The sequence below is a fragment of the Chiloscyllium punctatum genome, chromosome 44 (genome assembly GCF_047496795.1).
Source record: "Chiloscyllium punctatum isolate Juve2018m chromosome 44, sChiPun1.3, whole genome shotgun sequence".
NCBI lineage: Eukaryota > Metazoa > Chordata > Chondrichthyes > Orectolobiformes > Hemiscylliidae > Chiloscyllium > Chiloscyllium punctatum.
The window spans coordinates 62,212,212-62,229,604 of record NC_092782.1 but is presented as its reverse complement, the minus strand read 5'-3'; the positions used below and the strand labels follow the sequence as shown (position 1 = coordinate 62,229,604).

The 17,393-nt window shown below is 43.1% G+C and overlaps 1 protein-coding gene across 8 annotated transcripts in view; it reads right to left on the bottom strand.

Moving 5' to 3' along the window:
- Nucleotides 1–16,991, bottom strand: part of LOC140467035 (transmembrane protein 243-like) — a 109,021-nt gene extending 92,030 nt beyond the window's left edge. For 5 of the 8 annotated variants that reach the window (XR_011955331.1, XR_011955332.1, XM_072563083.1 and 2 more), the window contains exon 1: nt 16,912–16,991. The gene's annotated coding sequence lies outside the window, so the exon portion shown is untranslated. Of the gene's footprint in view, nt 1–6,285; nt 6,454–16,899 lie in introns of those variants that run through there. The other 3 variants (XM_072563077.1, XM_072563078.1, XM_072563081.1) reach the window with 3 other exon arrangements.
- Between the last annotated feature and the right edge of the window lie 402 nt (nt 16,992–17,393).

The window sequence follows — 17,393 nt, the reverse complement described above, 5'->3', positions numbered from 1 at the left end:
AAGCAGATTCTGGTGAAAGATCACAACCTCTTGCTTTCTCGCTACTTCCTGTGTTTTCTGTTTTTATCGAGTTGAAAAATGTGGTGCTTGAAAAACACAGCAGGCCAGGCAGCATCCAAGGAGCAGGAAAATCGACGTTTTGGGCATAAGCCCTTCTTCAGGAGTGAAGCTGGTGTGCCAAGCAGACTGAGATACAGGGGGAGCGCGCTGGGAATACGATAGGTGGAAGGATGTGAGGGCGAGGGTGAGGGTGATAGGCTGGAGAGGGCGTGGGGGCGGAGAGGTCGGGAAGAAGATTGCAGGTCAAGAGAGCGGTGCTAAATCCAGGGGTTGGGACTGAGATAAGGTGGGGGGAGGGGAAAATTAGGAAGCTGGAGAAATCTAAATTTTCTGTTTTTATTTCAGGAAATTAAAATCACTGATTCACATCTCTTTCTAATATTAAAATATTATTTCAGGAAAGAAAATTGAAGATTGGGATATACACATTGGATTCAGTTTGAATTTTAAATAACAAACTTTTAAAACTATTAAAATCAGAACTTTATAATTTTACATTCCACAAATAAAAAAAGCTTTAAAGATCAAAGTTTGTTTGGCACCAGGTATCGAATTTGACACCTCACTTGACAAGCCATAACCTCAGGGTTTTTACTATGACATTACAGCATAAAAGCAGATATTCACTTCAATTCGATGATTTTTACCTGGCTACATCCTCAGGGATTTCAGTCGTGTACCCTTTATAGAATCATACTCTCAGAAAGCAGTTTCTGGATTGCCATATTTAATTGGGCTCCAGAGGAAACTGCAATTTCAGAGGGACAAGGACAGCAAAGTTTCACAGTTATTACTGCCAACACAACCCCAGCTATTGCATTATTGTTCATTTGAAAAGATGCACAACAGGCCAGCTCAATTCATCTGACAGTTTTTCACTAACTAAACCTTTCCCAATATTCTAGGCCATACCAGACAGCAGGCTGGTATGAATAATGGAGTGCAGCTAGGATCAGTGCTGGGGCCTTCGGTTTTTACAATCAATATTAATAACTTAGATAAATTTACCTGGTCTCTTCAGTTTGGTTTCCTAATGATAAGAGCTAGATGGAAGATGGGGAGGAAAGAGAAAAGATGCAAAGAGATAAAGAGAGATTATATTCATGGGCAACAAGGAAATATAATGTGGATATATCCCAGTAAGAAAGGAGTATTCTCAAAAGGGGATAAATCAACTATGATGAACCAGAGATGTTAAGGACCATATCAAATTGAAAGAAAAGCAAAGCAGCAAAGATAAGTGGTAAGCCACAGGATTGGGAGAGCTTTAAAAACTAAGAGATTAAAAACAAGGGTAAACATGTAAGTTTAACTAAACAGACAGCAATAGCTTCTGTAAATGTATAAAACCACTGACCAAAGTGAACAAAACTCCTTAGAAAATGAGGGTGCAGAACCAGTAATGGGTAATCAGAAAATGGCACAGGAGTTGAATAAATACTTTACATGTCTTCATGGTAGAAGCCATTAACAGGACTACAAAGATACTAAATAACCATAATCAAGGGGCCAAAGGGGAGATTAAATAAAGGCTAGGTCAGTAAATATATTCAAGGATGAACTCGAACATCAAACTGTACAGCACAGGACGGTGCGCTATGGCCCACAATGTTTATCACTAGAAAAAAAGCACTAGGAAAATTAATAGGGATTAACATCAAGTAGTACTCTGGACCTGATGGATACATCCAGAGTTATTAAAAGTAGCTACAGAGATAGTGAATACACCGAATCCTTCGAATGAAAGTTCTGGAAGACTGGGGAACTGCTATTGCAATACATTTCCTTCAAAAAGGGGAGGAGACAAAAAGAGAAACAGTAACTATAGACCAATCAGCGTAACAAATGTCTTTAGGGAAATCAAAAGAGCATTATAAGGGAGAAAAGGAAACATTTAGAATTTCATAACATAATCGAGCAGAATCAACACGGCTTCATGAATAAGAAATCAAATGACAAATTTCTTAAAATTTTCTGAAGTAACAAGTAGGATATGTAGATGTGATAGATTTGGATTTTCACAAGGTGTTTGAAAAGATAACACACATTACGCTACTGATAAAAGATAACAGCCCATTGGTATTGGGGACAGTATATTAGCATGGATAGAGAAGTGGCTAATAGAAAATGGAGTCAGGATAAGTTGGGGGGGGTGGGGGAGGGGAGAGAGGAGAAGAGTTCAAGATGGTAACCTGTAATCACAAGAGTGCCATGGTGTCAGTGCTGGGACCATAATTATTTCCAATATATTAAATAACTTGCATTGACTTGAATTGAATTAGCTTTTATCGCATAGGTGCAGTGAAAAGATTGCAAGTTGCCACTTAAGGCACCATCTGTGACAATAGTGGTGTGGAAGGATCTTACGAGGATAGTTTGAGTAGGTTAGGCCTGTATTTGTTGAAATTTAGAAGAACGAGGCACAACCTGATAGAAACACACAACACCCTGAGGAAGCCTCACTGTGTAAATGCAAAGGTCGTGTCCCCTTGTGGTGTCAAGGCATAATTACTGAGTAAGTGGTCATCCAGTTTGGGCAGTAATTGGGTGGAATTTCTTCTCCCAGAAGGTAGTAAACCGGTGGAATTCTTTAGCACAGAGGGGTGTGCATGCTGGGTCAATAAATATATTCAAGGATGAACTCGAACATCAAACTGTACAGCACAGGACGGTGCCCTATGGCCCACAATGTTGTTCCCAACATGATGCTAAATGAAACCAATCTCTTCTGCCTGCCCTTGGTCCATATCCCTCCATTCCTTATATATTCATGTGCTTATCAAAAAGTCCCTTAAATGCCCTTCTTGCATCTGTCACACCACCACACCTGGCAGTGCATTCCAAACTCCTACCACACTAGAAAACTTGGCCCTCATGTTTCCTTTGAATTTTCCCCCTCCACTTTAAATACATGCCCCCTAGTATTAGACATTTCAACTCTGGGAAAAGATTCTGACCATTAACCCTATCTATGCCTCTCAATTTTATTAAGTTAAAAATAACAACACCAGATTATAGTCCAACAGGATGAATTGGAAGCACTAGCTTTCAGAGCGCTGCTCCTTCATCAGCTGGTTGTGGCTCGAGCAGCGCTCCGAAAGCTAGTACTTCCAATTAATCCTGTTGGACTATAACCTGGTGTTGTGTGATTTTTAACTTTGTACACCCCAGTCCAACACCAGCATCTCCAAATCTCAATTTTATAAACTTCTATCAAGTCTTCTCAACGCAAAGCTTCTATCAAGTCTCCGCCACTCAAAACAAATTGAGTTTTTCTAGCCTGTCCTTGTAGCTCATACCCTGTAATCCAGGCAGCATCCTGGTAAACCTCTACTGCACCTTCTGCATTCTTCCTGTAATGGGGCAACCATAACTGACGCAATACTCTAAGCTGTAGCCTAAGCAAAGTCTGCCTGACTCTTGTACCCAAGTCCCCGACCAATAACGGTAAACATACCATAAGCCTTCTTTACCACCCTATCAACTTGCGAGGCCACTTTCAGGATACTATGGACTTGAACCCCAAGATTCCTCTGTATATTAATGCTGTTCTGTCCTGCCATTAGCTTTATACTTGTCCTTAACATTTAATCTCCCAAAGTGCAACACCTCTCACATAACCAGATTTAACTCCATCTGCCCTATCTGCACCCATATCTGCAACTGATCTATATTCCTCTGTACCCCTTGACAACCTTCAACATTACCCATAACTCCATCGACCTTCGTTTGGTCTACAAACTTATTAAGCCACCATCTATGTTTTCAAAGTAATTTGCATACATGACAAATAGCAGAGATCCCAGCAGAGATCCTCATGACTACCAATAGTCACAGATCTCTAGCCTAAAGCACACCCTTCCACCACTACCCTGTGTTCTATGGGAAAGCGCATTGTGAATCCACGCGGCCAAGGTACTGTGGATCCTATGCATCTTAAACTATTGGATGAACATTCCACTGGGGACCTTGTCGAAATCCTTAGTAAAATCCATATAAACAGCATCCATTACTCCACCCTCATTGATCACCTTCACACCACCTTGAAAAATTCAATCAAGTTAGTAAGACATGACCTGCCCTGCACAAAGCCATGGTGACTGTCCCTATTTAGGGCATGCTTTCCTAAATATCTGTAAATCCTACCCCTAAGAATTCTCTCCAATAGCTTCCCAACCACTGATGTGAGACTGACTGGTTTGTAGTTTACTAGATTATCCCTGTTTCCCTTCTTGAACAGAAGAACACTAGCTACTCGCCAGACCTCCAGGACCTACCCAGTGGCTAGCCAGGATACAAAGATCTTTGGTCAAGGCCCGAGCAATTTCCTGTCTTGCCTCTCTCAATAACCTGGGATAGATACCATCAAGCCTGGGGACTTATCCACCTCAATGCTCTTCAAGAAATTCAATACCACTTCTTTCTTGATCTCAAAATGCCCTAGCATATTAGCATACTCCACACAAGTCTCGATCCTCCATATCCTTTGGTAAACTTTGCTTTAAAAAAAGATCATTTTCTTTAAAATCAGTAAGGAAATCAAACAGGACAATGGGGTTAAGGATTATCAGATTAGCCCATGATCTTATTGAATGACAGACCAACGTGATGGGCCCAACGGCCCACATCTGCTCTATTTAAAAGTGCAGAAACTTTCAGTAATACCTGGAACATACAACGTAAATGCTGCTTAAAAACAACATTCCAATATGTAACGGTAACACCCAAAAGTTGAAGGATCATGCATATATCTGATTAACACAACCTCATACATTTATTCTTCTCATTTATTTGACCGCAGAGGTCAAGGATCAATGACATAACCACAATAACTGTCAAGATCGATCACATTCTCTTGCACCAACGTTACAATGTAAGGTCAGATTTGCACATGGTTCTACCAAATAGACTATAAGTTTGCCAGAAGTACCAATAATTGAGTTTTATTAAACACAAAAGCAAGACTAAGAAACTATTAAAGCGAGAATAGAGTATGAATGTGACCTCTCAAAAAACAAAAATGCACTATAAAAACTTCAATAGATACAGAAAAAGGAAGATTTGGCACAAGTCTGGGTCCACGAAAGGCTGAATCAGGAGAATTTATAATAATGGGGAAGCAACGAAATAGCAGAGAAGGTAATTGACTACTTTGTTTTTATTGAAGAAGATACCTGAAATCTCCCAGTAGTAGCGATCCAAGGGTCTTGGGAGAATGAGGAGTTAAAGGAAATCATCATGTGTAAGCTTATACTAACAAAACTAACAGGGTTGAAAGCTGTTTGATGCCTGCACCTTCACCATCCATAGTTGCAGGCTTCAAAATGTATGAAAAGCACACATTGTCACAGCAATCTAACTGTGACATTTGTAACACACAATCACCTCTCGTACATGCAGAACACCCTTCATGCCTACTACCCTATAATTAATTGGGCTTTCTCCCATAAACCTGATTAACAATGGCCTTTTGGTCACCACACTTGCTGATTTTCCAAGATCTACAAAGCCTACATTCTTTTTAATCTCCACACTAAATGCTCACTGGAACCTTTATGTCCTATGGATTTGCTAGAAGAATTCCAGACCCTAGGAAAACTTCTTCCAATGACAAAGGAAAGGAAAATATTTGCAAGTTTAAAAATAAGTCAAAATCAACAGTATTACTTCAAGACCTTAAAAATTACTTTGCATGCAGCACAAAAAGTAAAATAAACTGCAAACAAACTGAAAGTGACATAGTTGTACACTTCAACGATAATGAATTGTTGCTGCTAATAGTACGTTGCCAATTTTCTTAACACTTTACAAAATAAACATACAAACAGTAAACAAGACAAAATAGATTAAAGAGGAAGCGAGATTATTCTGCTATCTGGGTTTAAAGATGTTTTTCCTTTCTAACATGCTTCCTTTGGTATCTGAAGATATGCCACACAGTGATGCTAGAAGCAATGTAATCAACATTTTATGGTCAGGATCTATGCCTGGGAGGCCTGTGGTTTCCTTTTCCTGTTGACTGAAATCTGGTAACCCATTTACACAACCTGTTAAATCAAGTTAGAAGATTTAGATATAGCAAATACAGGGCAAATTACAAAACTACTCTTCCAGAGAACTGAATGGTTGAGTTCTTCAAACCTGGATGGTTACATATCCCAATAAATAAACAATGGAAACGATATCAAGTATACTTGATATCAGAGTCACTGGCTTACACTTCACCTGGCTTTTGCCCGAAACGTTGATTTCAAAACTCCTTGGATGCTGCCTGAACTGCTGTGCTCTTCCAGCACCACTAATCCAGAATCTGGTTTCCAGCATTTGCAGTCATTGTTTTTACCTCTACACTTCACCTCCATCAGTCAGCTCATTCATTGCTCTGTCGTCTACTGGGGCTCAGTTGGTAGCATTTTTGTTCAAGCTTCACTCTAAAAACAGAGCACAAACTCTAATAGGACATTTCAGTGTAGTACATTTGGATGCGCCACCTTCAGATGAGACATTTACCCGCCATCCAACGCCACAGAAACAGAACATGGGACTGGAGTATCATAGCAATTACGGAAACATGGCTCAGGGATGGGCAGGACTGGCAGCTTAATGTTCCAGGATACAAATGCTACAGGAAGGATAGAAAAGGAGGCAAAAGAGGAGGGGGAGTGGTATTTTTGATAAGGGATAGTATTACAGCTGTGCTAAGGGAGGATATTCCCGGAAATACATCCAAGAAAGTTATTTGGGTGGAACTGAGAAATAAGAAAGGGATGATTACCTTATTGGGATTGTATTATAGACCCCACAATAGTCAGAGAGAAATTGAGAAACAAACTTGTAAGGAGATCTCAGCTTTCTGTAAGAATAATAGGATGGTTATGGTAGGGGATTTTAGCATTCCTGAAGAAGGGCTTATGCCCGAAACGTCGATTCTCCTGTTCCTTGGATGCTGCCTGACCTGCTGCGCTTTTCCAGCAACACATTTTCAGCAGGGGATTTTAGCTTTCCAAACATAGACTGGGACTGCCATAGTGTTAAAGGTTTAGGTGGAGAGGAATTTCTAAAGTGTGTACAAGACAATTTTCTGATTCAGTATGTGGATGTAACTACTAGAGAAGGTGCAAAACTTGACCTACTCTTGGGAAATAACGCAGGGCAGGTGACTGAGGTGTCAGTGGGGGAGCACTTTGGGGCCAGCAACCATAATTCTATTCGTTTTAAAATAGTGATGAAAAAGGATAGATCAGATCTAAAAGTGGAAGTTCTAAATTGGAGAAAGGCCAATTTTGACGGTATTAGGCAAGAACTTTCCAAAGCTGATTGAAGGCAGGTAAACAGATGCTGGAAAATGGGAAGCCTTCAGAAATGAGATAAGAATCCAGAGAAAGTATATTCCTGTCAGGGTGAAAGGGAAGGCTGGTAACTATAGAGAATGCTGGATGACTAGGGAAATTGAGGGTTTGGTTAAGAAAAAGAAGGAAGCATATGTAAGTTACAGACAGGATAGATCGAGTGAATCCTTAGAAGAGTATAAAGAAAGTAGGAATATACTTAAGAGGGAAATCAGGAGGGCAAAACAGGGACATGAGATAGCTTTGGCAAATAGAATTAAGGAGAATCCAAAAGGGTTTTACAAATATATTAAGGACAAAAGGGTAACAAGGGAGAGAATAGGGCCCCTCAAAGATCAGCAAGGCAGCCTTTGTGTCGAGCCACAGAAAATGGGGGAAGAGACTAAATTAATATTTTGCATCAGTATTTACTGTGGAAAAGGATATAGAAGATTATAGACTGTAGGGAAATAGACGGTGACATCTTGCAAAATGTCCAAATTAATGTCCAAATTACAGAGGAGGAAGTGCTGGATGTCTTGAAACAGTTAAAGGTGAATAAATCCCCAGGACCTGATCAAGTGTACCCTAGAGCTCTGTGGGAAGCTAGGGAAGTGATTGCTGGGCCTCTTGCTGAGATATTTGTATCATCGATAGTTACAGGTGAGGTGCCGGAAGACTGGAGGTTGGCAAACGTGGTGCCACTGTTTAAGGGCGGTAAAGACAAGCCAGGGAACTATAGACCGTGAGCCTGACCTCGGTGGTGGGCAAATTGTTGGAGGGAATCCTGAGGGACAGGAAGTACATGTATTTGGAAAGGCAAGGACTGATTCGGGATAGTCAGCATGGCTTTGTGCGTGGGAAATTATGTCTCACAAACTTGATGGAGTTTTTTGAAGAAGTAACAAAGAAGATTGATGAGGGCAGAGCAGTAGATGTGATCTATATGGACTTCAGTAAGGCGTTCGACAAGGTTCCCCATGGGAGACTGATTAGCAAGGTTAGATTTCATGGAATACAGGGAGAACTAGCCATTTGGATACAGAACTGGCTCAAAGGTAGAAGACAGAGGGTGGTGGTGGAGGGTTGTTTTTCAGACTGGACGCCTGTGACCAGTGAAGTGCCACAAGGATTGGTGCTGGGCCCTCTACTTTTTGTCATTTACATAAATGATTTGGATGCGAGCATAAGAAGTACAATTAGTAAGTCTGCAGATGACACCAAAATTGAAGGTGTAGTGGATAGTGAAGAGGGGTACCTCAGATTACAACAGGATCTGGACCAGATGGGCCAATGGGCTGAGAAGTGGCAGATGGAGTTTAATTCAGATAAATGCGAGGTGTTGCATTTTGGGAAAGCAAATCTTAGCAGGATTTATACACTTAATGGTAAGGTCCTAGGGAATATTACTGAACAAAGAGACCTTGGAGTGCAGGTTCATAGCTCCTTGAAAGTGGAGTCGCAGGTAGATAGGATAGTGAAGGCGGCGTTTGGTATGCGTTCCTTTATTGGTCAGAGTATTGAGTACAGGAGTTGGGAGGTCATGTTGCGGCTGTACAGGACATTGGTTAGGCCACTGTTGGAATATTGCGTGCAATTCTGGTCTCCTTCCTATTGGAAAGATGTTGTGAAACTTGAAAGGGTTCAGAAAAGATTTACAAGGATGTTACCAGGGTTGGAGGACCTGAGCTACAGGGAAAGGCTGAACAGGCTGGGTCTGTTTTCCCTGGAGCATCAGAGGCTGAGGGGTGACCTTATAGAGGTTTACAAAGTCTTTTCCCTAGGGTCGGGGAGTCCAGAACTAGAGGGCATAGGTTTAGGGCGAGAGAGGGGAAAGATATAAAAGAGACCAAAGGGGCATCTTTTTCAAGCAGAGGGTGGTACGTGTATGGAATGAGCTGCCAGAGGATGTCATAGAGTCATAGAGATGTACAGCATGGAAACAGACCCTTCGGTCCAACCCGTTGATGTGGTGGAGGCTGGTACAATTGCAACATTTAAGAGGCATTTGGATGGGTATATGAATAGGAAGGGTTTGGAGGGATATGGGCCAGACGCTGGCAGGTGGGACTAGATTGGGTTGGAATATGTGGTTGGCATGGACGGGTTGGACTGAAGAGTCTGTTTCCATGCTGTACATCTCTATGACTCTATCTGGTCATTACCACCATACTGTTCGTGGATGTTTGCTGAAAACAAAATGGCTGCCACACAGACTTATACAACAGCAAGTGAACTTTCAAAGTATTCATCTGGTAGTAAAGCATTTTGGAGCATTCTACAATAGAAATGCAAGTCTTCCTTTTGATGTTTTGTTTCTTTTCAGGTATTACACAGCATAAAAGCACTCGATGCCAATCTCAGGGTGGTATACCTTTGGGTCAAGCAGCTATGCAACTGGCCACAACAGCAAATCAAACAGCCAAAACAATTGGTTACATAGGCAGCACATTGCTCATTGGAAGTTCTGGACACTTCCCTACTAATTAGAGCAACAATGCTGCTTCAAAGATTGTGCAGATTACATCATTCATTCAAAAAAACTAAATAAGAAATGTGACAAGATTGCAAAGTTAACTTTGCAAAGTGAATGTCTAAATTTGAAGTTGGACAGATTTCTTTTAAGAAACTTTTTTGTTCCTTAATTCTTCAAAAGCTTTTGCCAACTTGTTTGGCATTACTTTTCAAATTTACCACTTCCGCCCACACTCCAGTCCCACAAAATTTCACAAGTCTGAACAAATATGACAAAGAACACAAACTTTCCCATTCTTGCAACTCTCCTCAATCTAACTTTGTAAGATTGCAATCACTTAGGGCCATGTTTACAGTCAAACTCTCAAGTCAGTGAGGCAGCATTTGAGAGAGAGCTCACTACAGAGTCAGTTCAGACCTCAACACTTCATCTGTAACACCTAACCTTTGCACTAAACCAGTAGTGTAATCATACCCCCAAAAACAGGATTGTCCACTTAGCATCCTGAAAGATTGAGAATGTATGGGATGACTGGGACCCTCAAGTGCTGCTGTCTTTTGGTTTAAAAAAAAGCTCCTGCAAAATCTTCCACCTCATAATTAAAGTACATCTGATGATGCCCACAATCAGTAACTATTGAACTTTGAGCCCATAAATTACACATTGGTTACCAGGAGATGGAAGAGAGTAACAAGACTTATCTCTGCAGTTCAAGGTTTGACTACTGCTGAATATCTAAAAATACAAAGTTTAAATTTCAACATCACATGCAAGAAAACAAATGCAACTAATTCTGCTAAGACTCCAAACATAAATTGCAGATAATGGAGTAACTCCATTATCAGAGGATGTAACTCTCGAGGATGGACGAGGGAGATCCAGTAGATGTAGTCTACCTGGACTTTCAGATAGCTTTTGATAAAGTCCCACATAGGAGGTTAGTGAGCAAAGTTAGGGCACATGGTATTGGGGACAAAGTACTAACTTGGATTGAAAGTTGGTTGGCTGATAGGAAACAAAGAGTAGTGATAACCAGCTCCATTTTGGAATGGCAGGCCATTCCAGTGACCAGTGGGGTACCACAGGGATCTGTACTGGGACCGCAGATTTTTACAATATATGTCAATGATAGAGAAGATGGTATTAGCAATAACATTAGTAAATTTGCTGATTATACTAAGCTAGGTGGCAGGGTGAAATGTGAGGAGGATGTTAGGAGATTACAGGGTGACCTGGACAAGTTAGGTGAGTGGTCAGATGCATGGCAGATGCAGTTTAATCTGGATAAATGTATGGTTATCCACTTTGGTGGCAAGAACAGGAAGGCAGATTACTACCTCAATGGTATCAATTTAGGTAAAGGGGCAGTACAGAGAGATCTGGGTGTTCTTGTATACCAGTCAATGAAGGTAAGCATGCAGGTACAGCAGGTAGTGAAGAAGGCTAATAGCATGCTGGCCTTCATAATAAGAGGGATTGAGTATAGAAGCAAAGAGGTTCTTCTGCAGCTGTACAGGGCCCTGGTGAGACCACACCTGGAATATTGTGTGCAGTTCTGGTCTCCAAATTTGAGGAAAGACATTCTGACTATTGAGGGAGTGCAGCGTAGGTTCACAAGGTCAATTCCTGGAATGGCGGGATTACCTTACACTGAATGACTGGAACGACTGGGCTTGCATGCCCTTGAGTTTAGAAGACTGAGAGGGGATCTGATTGAGACATAAGATTATTAAAGGATTGGACACTCTGGAGGCAGGAAACATGTTTCCGCTGATGGGCGAGTGCCGACAGAGGACACAGCTTAAAAATACGGGGTAGACCATTTAGGACAGAGATGAGGAGAAACTTCTTCACCCAGAGAGTGGTGGCTATGTGGAATGCTCTGCCCCAGAGGGCAGTGGAGGCCCAGTCTCTGGATTCATTTAAGAAAGAGTTGGATAGAGCTCTCAAGGATTGTGGAATCAAGGGTTACAGAGATAAGGCAGGAACAGGATACTGAATAAGGATGATCAGCCATGATTATATTTAATGGTGGTGTAGGCTCGAAGGGCAGAATGGCCTACTCCTGCACCTATTGTCGATTGTCTAAATTTTGGCTTGTGAACGGCACCTTAAACTTAGGAATCTGAAAATAAATGGAAATGGATTTGTTGGTTTTACCAATGTAAATTGGCAAAAACCTCAATTTCTGGCTACCTGCCTCACTGGCAGCAACCTTGGCCTTTCAGTGGGAAATGGTAATGGCAACCTCTATGGATCAGGAAAACATCCTGGTAGGAAAGACACTCACACACCTAGTGGAGAACCAATTCCTGCAGAGGTAGCTCACAGATAGTCCTGTGGTTAAAAACACAATTTGTGCATAATCTGTATTTACAAAACAGACAAGATCCAAACCAACTTTACACCCTGCACAATGCAATGTCCAGATTTACGCTCTGACGCTGCAATAAAACTAGCAGGGCTATGATTGCACAAACATCAACATACAGCAGCATTAGCTACAACTTTGTTTTATCACTGGGCACTAATTTTCTCACATTATTTAAATGCCCAGATCAAACAAAAAATAATTTGCAAGTTTCAATTAAATAAAAAAAAAGTGACTTCTCTAACAATTCAACATTTTTCCAACACAACTGTGCAAAATTATCCAAAAAAAATTACTTGCATTTATATAGCACTTTTTGCAACCACAAGACAGGTCATGATTCCTCACAGCCAATGAGGCACCTTTTGATATACTGTCAGTGTTTCAATATAAGAAACATTTAATATTTTCATGGAACTAAGTGATCTTGAAAAAGAAATTTAATGCATTTAAATTAATAGATGCATGAACAGATTTCATGTATCTTTTCAGTTTGAAAAGTGTTTAGAAATCCTAAATACTATATTAACTACAGTATTGAAAACTGACATTTCTAGATCTCAACCAACAATACTGGTTTAAAACAAATCAGTATTCAACTCAGGCAACACAAGTGTGATTAACGTAACTTGCGAGACCGTGGCATAATACTTGCAAACAGTTACTTTCCAAAGCCACAATGACATCTGAAAACTTTTATGACTCTGGTCACAGGTAAATATACACTTTTAAATCTAATATTTCATGTGTAAGGCAGTGCTCTAGTACTCCACAAGTTACACATTACAGTTCACACCATAACTGAGAGGAACAGCAACAAGGGAAAGAAGAGGGAAAGAAGAGGGAGAACCTGGGGAAACAAGAGAAACGAAAACATGTCTCTGAAAATAAATGGTAGTGGGATGTTAAATCTTTTAATTACTCTTTGCCATTTTATATACATAAATGGACAGAGGCAAGAGAAATATTGGACAGCGTGTGCTAACAAAACATTCAATGCCAAAATAATTAATCAGCAAAAATCAATCTCCTGTCTTTCGAAAGCCAGTCTTCCCAAAACTGGGGTCAGGAGCACAATCCACAGCAATGATTGCTGTGGGTCTCCAACCAAGAAACAAGAGCCCACTCTAAAAGCCCTCGCTCTCTCATCGAGGGGCTGTCACAAACCTCAAAATGATATCACAGGTTTTGGTCGTTCAGACTCTGGCACTTACTGGATGAACTATATTTTCGAAGGCGCACCAACCGTATGACATTCCCTCATGCTTAAAGCATTTTTACAAATTCTCCCTTGAAATTGTAGCTGACAGTAAAAATTATCCACCATTAGCTGCACCTACAATCGTAAAAGGCCTCTCATGCCTCATTCTGAGGGGATGGGGAGCAGTCAACAGACATACAGCATGGAAACAGACCCTTCGGTCCAACTCATCCATGTCAACTAGATATTGGTCTAGTCCCATTTGGCGCATATTCCTCTAAACCCTATTTCATATATCCACCCTGATGCCTTTTAAATGTTATAATTGTACCAGCCTCCACCTCTTCCTCTGGCAGCTCATTCCATACACACACCACCCTCAGCATGAAAAAGTTGTCCCTTAGATCTTTCCTCTCTCACCTTAAATCTATGCCGTCTAGGTCAAAAATTTAAAAAAATCACAAAACATCAGGTTTAGTCCATCAGGTTTATTTGAAAACACTAGCATTCGGACAACTGCTCAACTGAAAGGTGCAGCGCTCTGAAAGCTAGTGCTTTCAAATAAACCCATTGGACTAGAACCTGGTGTCATGTGTATTTTTGATCTTTCCCAACCCAGTCCAACACCAGCACCTTCACACTACGCCCTCTAGTTTTGGACTCCCGCGTTCCCTGGGGAAAAGACCTGACCATTCAACCAATCCATGCCCCTCATGAGTTTATAAAACTCTATAAACATCACCCCAGCCTATTCTCCCTATAGCTCAAACCCTCCAACCCCAGCAATATCCTTATAAATATTTTCTGAACCCTTCTAAGTTTCTCAACATCCAGAATTGAACACAGTATTCGAAAAGCAGCCTAACCAACCTCCTGTCCAGACGCAACATGACCCCCCCAACTCCTATACTCAATGCAGTGATCAATAAAGATAAATGTACCAAACGCCTTCTTCTACCCTGTCTACCTGTAACTAAACTTTCAAGGAACTATGAACCTGCACCCCAAGGTTTCTGTTCAGCAACACTCCCCAGGATCTCATCATTAAGTCCTGCCCTGATTTGCCTTTCCAAAATGCACATTTATCTAAATTAAAATGCATCTGCCATTCCTTGGCCCATAAGATCGAGGTCCCATTGTATTCCGATGAAATTATCTTCCCTGTTGACTACAGTACCAATTTTGCTGTCATCTGCAAACTTACTAACCATATCTCCTATATTCAGTCACTTTCCTTGCAGGACTTCCAGAGTTGCTATGACATGCTCTGCTTCCATCCAGCTTCAGGATGAGTGGAAGACTGAAGTAGAAACATTGTAATGGATTGTTGGTATCTGACAACTCCCAGCACAAGGCAGCACATTTAAGCCAAAAGGAGCTGAGCAGACAAGGTGATTTTTTTTTTGAGTTGGGGTGGGGGTTCAGGAGAAAATAAATGCACACCTTTTGTGCAAACAATAAAATAATAATCACTTCAATCTATTATTATTTCTCATTGTAAACAAAGTGCTGTTTTGCTCCTTAATTATTTCCTAACAGCTAAATTTCAATATGTACCTAATATTCCCATAGTCCAAAAATTCTTCAGAGGGCAACAAACAGCCCAAACAGACCCAAGAGTTGAACAAGTTGATACATCAAGTCAACATATAGACAAACTGTGGTAACATTTTCAAATAACATTTGCTTTTGTTGTGCATGTATACTCCTGTGTACAGAACAAACATTGTTGAAGAGACAAGTTGCTGAAGCATTTTGTCTTGCACTCATCAGGACAAATGCAAGAATACCAACTTCAAACAAACTATCACAAATTATACAGCAGAAGATAAGGCTACGGAATTGTTACAGAATTTGATTGACTGACTGAGACATGAAGAAAACATCAGGAAACTATGGGTTCTCAGAGCTTTTCAACAATTCAAAAAGGCTCAAGACTTTCAGATATTAATTTTGTTCAAAGAGAACAGGCCTCTAGCTATGAATGTATACTGTTTCTAACAAGTGTAAATGAGGCATTATGATGTCTATTAATGTCTTAAACTGATTGTTCAGTTAGCTATTAGCACACTCAGGATTGTTTATCAAGTATAGGCCAATCACAGAATTACATTTAACAGTAAAAATGTTTTGTGGATTTTGCAAATAGGACCTGCTTGAGTACACACTGTACTCCTGTCCATTACATACAGAACATAGAGACTGATTTGGTTAGCTAATGGTTGGAACCTATCAATATGCCTGGCAATGCATCTGACCTTGCTCAATTCTGCGGTAGGCAAAGTATTTTTAGATTGATGGCAGCATCCGGTTAGTGGAAAGTACCACTTGTGTAACAACTGCTTTACAGAAACATGAAAACACAGTCATATTTTTTTAAAAACTTTGCATACAATCCTTGCACCGACCCTCTGCCTCCAATCCCCTCCTATCCCTCTCCACCTGCCAACCCTCACACTCCAGCCCCCCACCCATCCCTCGACACCACACCTCCCATTCCTCCACACCCTCTCTCCAACTCCATCGTCGCCCCCTCCCTCCCTCCCCCTCACCCCTCCTATCCCCCACACTCCCTCCCCTGCCACACGACCCCGCACCTCCCACGCGCCCTCGCCCCCACCCGCCCACCCCCTCCCCCGCCACACACGCCCACCCCTCCCCACCTGCTCCCCTCCCCCACCCCATCCCTGCTCCTTCCCACACGCCACCGCGACCTCCCCTCCCCTCCCCCCACACGCACTCCCCGCCTCCCACACGCTCCCGCCCCCACACGCGCCCGCCCCCTTCCCCACCCCCCCCACACGCCACCTCCCCCTCCCTGCCCCCTCCCCTGGCCCCTCCCCCCACACACCCCCTCCCCTGCCCCCTCCCCCTCCCCCCACACACCCCCTCCCCTGCCCCCTCCCCTCCCCTGCCCCCTCCCCCCACACACCCCCTCCCCTCCCCCGCCCCCTCCCCCCACACGCTCCCTCCCTCCCCCGCCCCCTCCCCCCGCTCCCTCCCTCCCCCGCCCCCTCCCCCCACACGCTCCCTCCCTCCCCCGCCCCCTCCCCCCACACGCTCCCTCCCTCCCCCGCCCCCTCCCCCCACACGCTCCCTCCCTCCCCCGCCCCCTCCCCCCACACGCTCCCTCCCTCCCCCGCCCCCTCCCCCCACACGCTCCCTCCCTCCCCCGCCCCCTCCCCCCACACGCTCCCTCCCTCCCCCGCCCCCTCCCCCCACACGCTCCCTCCCCTGCCCCCTCCCCCCACACGCTCCCTCCCCCCACACGCTCCCTCCCCTGCCCCCTCCCTCTCCCCTTCCCTCACCCCCACCCGGTAATGGCGGCTTGTTCAACACCGATTGACCAGCTCTGACCGTGACCGAGGCCCAGCCCCCGCGGCTCCTGCCCCTGCGCCCCCCCCAAACGGAGCCGGAGGATCCCCGCTCCCTCCTTCCCTCAGTCCCTCAGTCACTCCCTCACTCACTGACTAACCGGGCCCCGCTCCCGCTCCAACCGCCGCCGCCGCTGTCCACGAACTATCGGCCAAACACAAACTGCGCAACGTCAGCAACCCTTAAAGGGGCGGTGCTTAAAGGCAACGTCTCCAGGTCACTGCTGCTCAGGTGTGTCCTCCTCCAGGTTTGTCCTCATCCTGATGTGTCTTCCTCCAGGTATATTCTCATCCAGGTGTGTCCTCCTCTGTGTGGGTCTTGATCCAGGTTTGTCCTGATCCAGGTGTGTCCTGATCCTGGTGTGTCCTGATCCTGGTAGTGTCCTGATCCAAGTTTGTCAAGATGAAGCATTCCTGATGAAGGGCTTCTGCCCGAAACATCAGTTTTCCTGCTCCTCGGATGCTGCCTGACCTGCTGTGCTTCTCCAGCACCACTCTAATATTGACTCTAATCTCCAGCATCTGCAGTCCTCATTTTTGTCAAGTTTGTCAAGGTCCAGTTGTTTTTTAATTCCAAAATATA